This window comes from Grammomys surdaster, unplaced genomic scaffold (genome assembly GCF_004785775.1).
Source record: "Grammomys surdaster isolate TR1022 unplaced genomic scaffold, NIH_TR_1.0 317, whole genome shotgun sequence".
In the NCBI taxonomy this organism is placed as follows: Eukaryota; Metazoa; Chordata; class Mammalia; order Rodentia; family Muridae; genus Grammomys; species Grammomys surdaster.
In genome coordinates, this window is record NW_021604736.1 from 3,898,974 (window position 1) to 3,908,716 (window position 9,743).

A 9,743-nucleotide genomic window follows, 5' to 3' on the forward strand; every position below is an offset into this window, starting at 1 on the left:
TTAGGAACAGAAATGGCATCAATTGGTTCATCATGGTCAGGATGCTGTGTGAGATTTTAGGACACTAGAAGATTTTACACAGCAAAGTTTTTAGAAGGAATTGCTAACAACTAAATGAAATCAGAAGCCAAAAGCCCTATCACCAGGAATCAGGCTTTTGTAGATGGGAGATTAAAATCCAAACAGAGAGAATGGAAACATCCTCAGCCCTAGAAGAGGGGGAAATATGGCCATTGTGTTCCTGTGAACCCAGCTGAAGACCCTCAAGCCCAGCTTGAGCGGCAAAGATGCAAAACCATCTACCATCAGCACCCAAACAGGCCTTGGAAGTGTTCCTTGAGATGACTGTGGACTGAAGTCTAGACAGCCTTTTCCAAATTTTAAAAGCTACATAGAGATCTCACACACCCTTGGGAAGTCCTGTAGCTTCTAGAATATCACTTAAACTGAATGCTACCCTAAAGAACATAGATGGTCAGAGGAGAGCATCAGTCAGAACAAATGAAGAAGCCAGCAAGATAGTTCATCTGATAAAAGTGCTTGCTATTCAATCTTGAAATACCTGAGTTCAATTCCTGGATCCCACAATGGAAGGACAGAATCAATTCCCACAACGTGTTCTCTGACTTCCTCATGTGTGCCTATTACTCACACATATACATCACGCACACACACACACACACACACATGTTCACATGCATACATGCATGTGCACCTACACATACCCTAATAACATTTTTGAAAGAAAAATTGAAGAAATGTGACTTTTAATGTATGCGTGAAAAAAATCACACCTTCCACAATAAAATAACCACAGTTACAAAAGACTACTCTGTGTGATGTAACCTCTACCCCACAATCATCACACCATCTAGTATTACTGCTCTTTTCTGCCCTCTCCACTCCCAATTCTGACCATGGGATACTGAGACTCAGGTTAAGTTAAATGATAAAACCATATGCCTAGTAGCACTCGGCAGATTATACTAACAGTAGTACTAGGCATATATACATTGAAGATAGTGGCTGAGTAGTTGACAAACTAAAAGAATGTCTGACTCACAGAATTTTGTATTAACTATCAGTGTAACAGAATCCCAGAGCTTAGGAGGTCCCCAGACCTAAACACAACTGCCCTCATGATGGAAGTGGCTTTCAGGCTGTAAAACTTAATACATAGACAGCACCACTTACCAAACTAAAACAAATCCTAATCCATCAAAGTCCATAATTCTGGGAAAGTTTCTAAATGTACTAACTTTGCTTTGTGACTTCCGTAGTTTCACTTCTTGCTAACTGTTCTTGTTAACTGAAGTATGTCAACCCAGTTTATGGCTTTTTGTAATTAAAAGCTCAACCTGAGGAAGGCTCGGCGCTACACTGGGATCCAGAACATCTAGTATAGTCACCAGCTGGCTAAAAAAGAAAACTTTCTAGTAGCTTAAACCCATGTTCAAGCACTCTTCTCTGATGGATTCCCCACATCAGTCTATCTAAATTTCTGTGAGCTACTGAAGAGATCCAAAAATCCAATACATTTGTTTTAGGAATCTTCAATGTAAATCAGTCTTAATGGGGCCAAGATAAAAATAAGCCCAACGCTATCCTTGGCAAGCCAAAATTTATCAGGAATTAAAAACGTGCAAACAAGTATAAGGGAGCTAACTAGAACAATGCAAAGCATTTCGTCAGCCTGTGCCCCCTTTGGGTAGTGAAGAAAACCCCTACAGAAAAGACATGTGATAGGGAGGTGACTTCAAGTCCCAAGTGCTGGGAAGGATGCTTACACACTTCCTTTGTGTATTTGAGAAGCATTGGTGGACCCAATTAGTTCAGAACAACACAAGGCTTCGTTCTATCATCAAGGGTTTTGCTTGATTGTATGTATAATTTCACCAGTATTCTTCTTTATATGGTCCCAAGTAAGTTCCATTTGTTCCAGAGTCAGTAAACTTCCACAGACAAAGCTCCTCTAAGGACACTTCACACATTTCACGGATTCACTGAGAACAGTTAGCTTCGTGTCATATTGCTAGATACTTAATCTTTTTGCTAGTTACTTACTTCTGTGTCTGACCTTCAACTTCCATATCTTTAAGTGTACCCCCATTCAAGGGCTGAAGACAGCATGGAGGCCTAAAGGCATCTAGAGTCTTCATGATCCCTACCTTGACCGTGGCTTGCTGCATCCAGCTTGAAATAAAGCAAGCTTGTGCCCCTAGCAAAAGAACTAAGGCTCAGCTTGAGTTTCTTGTTTGGGTAGCTCAAACTGAGAAGATATCTGGCACAATGGAAAACCATAATCTGCAATGAACATATGGAAAGAGATAAGTTCTCAGCTAGCTGATTGAAGAGGGAAAAAAATCAGATATGCAGAAACAACCAGGGACACAAAACAATGAGATGAAAGAAAGGGGGGGAGGTAACTGGCTTTGCTCCTGGTGATGTTTCTGCTTCCTGCATCTAATCTCTGAGACCCTTTCAGTAAACTACTCTCTTCGAATTACTTAAATTAGTTATGATGTTCCTGCTTCTACAGCCAAAAGAATGCTGTCATTCAGGCCAGGAAGATGACGATGGATGTGCAGACAACTGGGTATGGGAAAAATCACTGTTCTGATTAGCAAAGGAGTCCCTCCAATGACTTTGTACAGAGTCACATCCTGGCACTCAGCAGCAAGCCCTGTGCCGCTTCTATGGGGAGCAGAGACTGTGCCTTTCACAAGGTCCTGATCAGAGCAACTTGATAGTGGATGCTAATGAATCCCGAAGTTGGGTTTGGATCATATCTGCTGTCTTCAGCAGTGGAGGCAGCCCAGCTGGCATCCTTGCTCAGGTGCTAGGGGAGAAAAGTACATAGGAGGGAGCTGGTCCCCCCCCCCAGCTCAGAAACAATCATGGAGAATTCTCTCCAGGGGCCACTTTCAAAAGCACAGAGTAAACAGTAGGTAGGAAACAAGGAAACTGTGTAGGAAAATCAACTCCCCTCTGAGAATAACTTCTACATCTACCAAGACAAAAATGTTATCCATTCCTGCTTCCGCTTCCATGGCATGGCTTTCCATCTTCTCCCTTCTCGGAATCCTCTTGGCTACATAACATGGTTATTTATCTTCTGTCTTCCGCCAGAAGATAGACTCTGGGTGGGCAGACTCTTGGTCAAGTTCATGTTTTATATAACATGATGTTTCACAACTTCATGCATGCAATGTATTTTTATCGTGTTCACCCCCTGACTTCTCCACATAATTCCTTCCAGACCCATCCCCACTGCCCCACCCTTCCAACTCCATGTCCTTTCTTTCCTCCGTCAAGTCTCATTGCCCTTAACCACATTGAGAAGCTTCCTTCGCTGTATGCATTCACAGGACTAACAGGACACATGGAAAGTTGGATCCCACTTTAAGTGGTAGCTGTGATTTGTGAGCTCTTGACACAAGTTGTTTAGAACTAAACCATGCCCCCTTCTTGTATATTTTGCATGACTAGGTTCCCTGACTTTTGTTTGCTTCTGTATACTCAGAGTCATGATGCCTTTAATCCACCTACTGCAGGAGCTAGGCTAGAAAGTAACTGCACAAAGCTAACTATGGAGAGTACACAGTAATTGACTACATCATGCCCAGCTTTGGAATGTGCAAAAATTATACCTGCTGCTGCCAAATTAGAAACGGCTTCCAAGTACCCGATGCTACATTCATCACCACGTCCCAGAAAGATGCTGACGGACGGTTTTCAAAAACTTCAAAGGACTCTTGCAATAATTGCATATTCATTAGATAAATTAGTTCTAGATTATTTTTAAAACTGTAACTCGGAAAAAAAAACACAAAACAACAAAGAACTGAATAGAATTATGCAGGAATGGTGTTTAGAATATAAAAATGTAGAATACTATTCATTCTTTCTGAAAGCATTAAATGGGAAAATAAAATGGAGGCGAAACAGTAAACCTAAACGTTAAAAGGCACATAGAGAAAAATAGTCTGCCTCTATGAAACTCGGCTCTTAGGAGCTGGATAGTTTTGCAAATGGTTTTAGTTGGTGGGTGGGGGGCAGGGGGCAGGGGCACAGCATATACATAGTATTTCCACTTCTGATGCAGCAGAAACATCATTGGTAAAAAAAAATAACCACTATTACCACACTATTACCAGCCTGAAGTGGATGACTAATATGCTTTGATCGAACAAGTATCTGTAGGATCTTAATAACTGAAGAGCCACAATCTAGTATAACAGACCTGGCAGTATTTTTTTAAGACTCCATTATGCACAAAATAAACACCTACCACTTCACCTAGATGTGTTAAACAGGGTGGAGAGTCTCAGGGTGTGGGAAGTACAGAAAAGCTATCAAAGGAGTATCAGGTGACTCACAGATTCCTACCCTGAAGTAAGTTGCAAATTGGAAAAACATACTCTAGAGTCTCGGGGCCAGGCAGAAGGTGCAAGAACTGATGTCCGCCAGGTGGTGAGGTTTAGCTGCATGTTCTGCTCCTGAGGCCGCATGTGTACAATATTAAGGTATAAATTAAAGACCCCAGTAGTAGTTTCTATTTCTTGCCAAAGCCCCTTGAGGTTGATCACTTCACCATATGTGAGGGGTTGGCTGGCTTTCACCTGGCAGAAAAATCAAGAAGCCTTTCAGCACTGTGTGTTCCAAAGCCAGTCCCATCCGTCTCATGATGAAGACCACAACACTACATGGATTGGTAAGAAAGGGAAACACGGAGGAAAATGATCAGAGAATGAAACTGTGATTACAAAGTTCAGCTAGTAACTCAAAGGGAAGCAGAGAGCCAAGGAGGATCATAAAGGATGTTATTACATTAGGGATCAGGCAGTTCTTCGGGAACACCAGCATCTCTAGGCAGTGTAGCACAATGACTGTAGCACCAGGAGCAGGAAAACTTTGACTCATATCCAGTTCAGCCCTTTGCTAGCTCTGTGGCTTTGACTCGCTTGGTATATATCATTTCCTTCTCCAAACCTCACTTCCATCATATGCAAAGTGAGAGTGATAATATGCACCACATAAGTAGAGCTGTAATGATATAACATAAACAACCTGGAGAATTTAATAAAAGTGTAACGATCACTTCCGGCACTGCAATGGCGGCACAGGGAGCAACAGCCACAGCTGCTGCAACAACTTCAGGAACTGCAGGGGAGGGAGAGCCCGGACCAGGGAAAAATGCAGCAGTCGAGGGGCCTGCCCGGTCCCCCGGCCGAGTCTCTCTGCTGACTCCCAGCGTGTGGAGAACCAGAAGTCACCGTGGAGATCGGAGAAACGTACCTGTGTCGGCAGCCCGATAGCACCTGGCATTCAGCAGAAGTGATCCAGTCTCAAGTGAATGACCAGGAGGGCCGAGGAGAATTCTATGTGCACTATGTGGGCTTCAACAGGTGACTGGACAAGAACCGACTCGCACTGACCAAGACCGTGAAGGACACAGTGCAGAAGAACTCTGAGAAATACCTGAGTGAGCTGGTGGGGCAGCCGGAGCACAAGATCACTGGCAACCAAAAGCAAAGCTCGATGAGATCAACCACGTACAGAAGACCTATGCAGAGATGGACCCCACCACAGCAGCCTTGGAAAAGGAACATGAGGCGATCACCAAAGTGAAGTATGTAGACAAGATCCACATTGGGAACTACGAAATTGATGCCTGGTATTTCTCACCTTTCCCAGAGGACTATAGGAAGCAGCCTAAGCTTTGGCTCTGTGAGTACTGCCTCAAATACATGAAGTTCGAGAAGAGCTACCGCTTCCACCTGGGCCAGTGTCAGTGGCGGCAGCCCCCAGGGAAGGAGATCTATCGAAAGAGCAACATCTCTGTGTATGAAGTGGATGGCAACGACCATAAGATATATTGTCAGAACCTGTGCCTGCTGGCCAAGCTTTTCCTGGACCATAAGACCTTGTATTTTGATGTGGAGCCCTTTGTCTTTTACATTTTGACAGAAGTAGATAGGCAAGGGACTCACATTGTTGGCTACATTTCTTTTTCTTTTTCTTTTATCTTTCTTTTTTTTTTTTTTTTGGTTTTGGTTTTTCGAGACAGGGTTTCTCTGTATAGTCCTGGCTGTCCTGGAACTCACTCCGTAGACCAGGCTGGCCTCTAACTCAGAAATCCACCTGCCTCTGCCTCCCAAGTGCTGGAATTAAAGGCGTGCGCTACCACTGCTGTTGGCTACTTTTCTAAGGAGAAGGAATCCCCAGATGGAAAGAAGGTGGCCTGCATCCTGACTCTGCCTCCCTACAAACGGCACGGGCTATGGGAAGTTTTTCATCGCCTTCAGTTATGAGCTCTCTAAGCTTGAGAGTACTGTAGGCTCCCCAGAGAAGCCACTGAGTGACCTGGGAAAACTCAGCTACAGAAGCTACTGGTCATGGGTCTTGCTGGAGATCCTGCGAGACTTCCAGGGCACATTGTCTATCAAAGATCTTAGCCAGATGACCAGTATCACCCAGAACGACATCATCAGTACCCTGCAGTCCCTCAACACGGTCAAGTACTGGAAGAGCCAGCACGTGATCTGTGTCACACCTAACCTGGTAGAGGAACACCTCAAAAGTGCCCAGTATAAGAAACCACCTACGACAGTGGACTCTGTCTCAAGTGGACACCCCCCCGAAGCACAAACAAGTCAAGCTTTCCAAGAAGTGAGTGCCCTGTGCCCTGCTTTGGATCTGAGTTTCCTGGTCTATAACCTGTAAATATGTGTACCGACCTGTTTTGTGTTATTTATTAATAAAGTAAATTCTGCTGGAAAAAAATGTAACATGTGTCCTTCTTTCTATTCACAGATAAGAATACGCTTCACCCACCAAGGAACTTATGTGTACAACAGAAAACCACAACTAATCAATACCCCGAGTTGTGGAGCATCTACAGTGGATACATCTACAAAACACATCTACATCCCAGTGGATACATATACAAAGCACTACCGCGCATAAAGATCAGGGAACATTGAGGAAGAGGAGGTAAAGCCAAAGGATCCAGTATTTTGCTATAAGATTGTGTCTCCTTGTAACATCAGAAGGTATACCTGTACTCCTACCAACATGACCACCCAAACATGAACTGAAGAAGGAGAACACCAGCAAACATGTCCAACTGTACAGGAGGTAAAGATGATGATGATTCAATTCTGTAAAATCCAATAAAGAACCCTATGGAAACAACCTTATACAAAGAGTAAAGTTGGGAAAGTGAGAGATGCCTCTCCCCAGGGAAGAGTATACCAAATGTTTGTCCAGTGTCAAGGGGTCAGCTCTGAAAACATACATCCAAGTAACATCATATGGCTCAGCAGTTATATTTTGGAATATTTATGTATATACAAGTAGATATATCCATGCAGTAACAATTGATGCAAAAAGAGGCCAAGAATATGAAGGAGAGTGGAAAAGTGGATGTGGAAGGTTTGGAGGGTACAGAGGGAAGGGACAAATGTTGAGTTAAAATAGAATCTCAAAAGTAAACAAAGAAATAAGATAGAGAATGATTGAGGAAAACAACCCACTCTGACTTCTACATACAGATACACAATCAAATGTATGCACACATGTTTGTGTACACCATTATAAAGACATACGAAAGATGAGCCATAGGGAGGTCAATTACAGGGAGAGTTGGTGACTTGTGCCAAATGGCACAGTAAGAATAAGCTTTGGGACGTGGACCCACACCCATTACACATGAGCATCATCGCTCTAAACACTGTGCTGTCCTGGGACTACTTTCAGCTCAGGTCAAATCTAAAACATGCAAGTGGGGTCAGGCAATGACCAGCATTCCAAGTTCAGATTCTAGCCATGGTGCTACTGGTACTATCAGGATACAGACAATCACTTAGGCCAGTGCCAAGACCGGAAGGTCTAGCATTGGGAACTGAAGATGAGAGAAACTATAAAGTCCAGTGCTAATATTGCAGGGAAGTATAAAGAAAGTTGGTCCATTTATCTCTGATTCTTCTTCAATCCTTATTCTTCACGTCTAATTAACCGTCCTCTTATTGCTTTAATTTCAGAAATACTTCTGCCACTCTTCTCCCTCTCCTCAACCTAAAACCTACTATCCTAATATGTTGAGTTAACCAATCTACATACTGCCAGCTTTGCTCCTCTGGTGCACCTATACTACCCTAGTCAGTCTGTTGTTTCTGAAATATACATCTGAGCCTTTCAGTCTCCATCTCCTGAGGTTCAGTAGCCTCTCCTGGCCTTGGGGTGAAGGAGCTAAGTGGAGAAAAAAAACAAAAGACACACTAAGATTTCTTCTGACAACTGTATCTCTCACATCTCCAAATTTCATTCATCCTTCAGACAAATGGAGGACTTTTAGTTTCTCTGATGCAATACAGTTTCTGGGCCATTGCTGGTGCAGGTAAGGCCTTGGAAGACAAACTTCATACCACACTCCCGTTGCCAAGACTCATTTTCTCCGTTTAAGCGACTCTATCATCTCACGATGACCCTATGGCTCCATATCTGTTTCAGAACTGTTATAAAGTATTGTCTAGAGGGTATAAAATGTGTGTGTGTGTGTGTGTGTGTGTGAGAGAGAGAGAGAGAGAGAGAGAGAGAGAGAGAGAGAGAGAGAGAGAGGTGAATGTTTATGATAGATATAAAGTAAGTACCACTGGATAAACTCAGGAAGTAGTCCACGTAAAGAAAAAGAGTAGAAAGCTATGGACTTATGGGGAGGATCTGCTCTGCAGAGTCACCAGGAAAGGAGGTTTTGTTAATTTCAGGTTCCTCATCTCCCCTGTGCTGCATAGTTTCTATCTTGGAATCCTCTGAGGCTTTCTAAAAAAGAATCCAAAAGGTCTGTTTGACCTCTCAGGTCTCCCCGATGTCCTGATATCAGCATTCCTTGAAAAGTCCTTTGCCGTTGGTTTACTAAATGTGATGAGAGAGGAAGGAATGTAGATATACAACTTTTTTCTTTCTTTTTCTTTTTTTTTTTTTAGATTTTTGTTTTGTTGCTTTTGTTTTTTTTTTTCTTTTTTATTGGATGTTTTATTTACATTTCCTATGTTGTCCCCTTACCCCATCCCCCACCCACCCAGGAACCCCCTATCCACTCACCCCTCCTCCTTCTTCTCTGTGGATGTAGCCTCTATCTACCCCCCCACTCCCACCTCCCCACCCTCAAAATTCTCACCCCCTGGGGCGTCCAGCCTTCATGAGGTCAAGGTTCTCTTCTTCCACCTATACCCAGCAGGGCCCTCCACTCTTACATATTCAGCTAAAGCCCTGGATCCCTCCCAAAGTGCTCCCAGGCTGGTGGTTTAGACCCTGGGAGCTGTGGTTGGTTGGTATTGTTGCTCTCCTCATGGCACCGCAAACCCTTTCAGCTCCTTCAGTCTTCACTCTAACTCCTCCATTGAGAACCCCACGATCAGTTCAATGGCTAGTTGTGAGCATCTGCCTCTGAATATGTCAGAGTCTTGAAGACATCTGAGGAGACATCCATATCAGGCTCTTATCAGCATGCACTTCCTGATTTCCACATCAGCATCTACCTTTGGTGACTGCACATGGGATAGATACTCAGGTGGAGTGGTCTTCAGACAGCCCCTCCTTCAGTTTCTGTCCCTCACTTTGTCTCCATATTTGCTCCCTTGAGTATTTTGTTGTTCCTTCTAAGAAGGACTGAGTCACCCCCACTTAGTCTTCCTTCTTTATGAGCTTCATGTGGCCTGTGAGTTGCATCTGGGGCATTT

The 9,743-nt window shown here is 43.5% G+C and overlaps 1 pseudogene; it reads left to right on the forward strand.

The window, feature by feature from the left end:
- Positions 1 to 5,114: 5,114 nt before the first annotated feature.
- Positions 5,115 to 6,676, forward strand: LOC114629840 (annotated as a pseudogene).
- Positions 6,677 to 9,743: the final 3,067 nt, after the last annotated feature.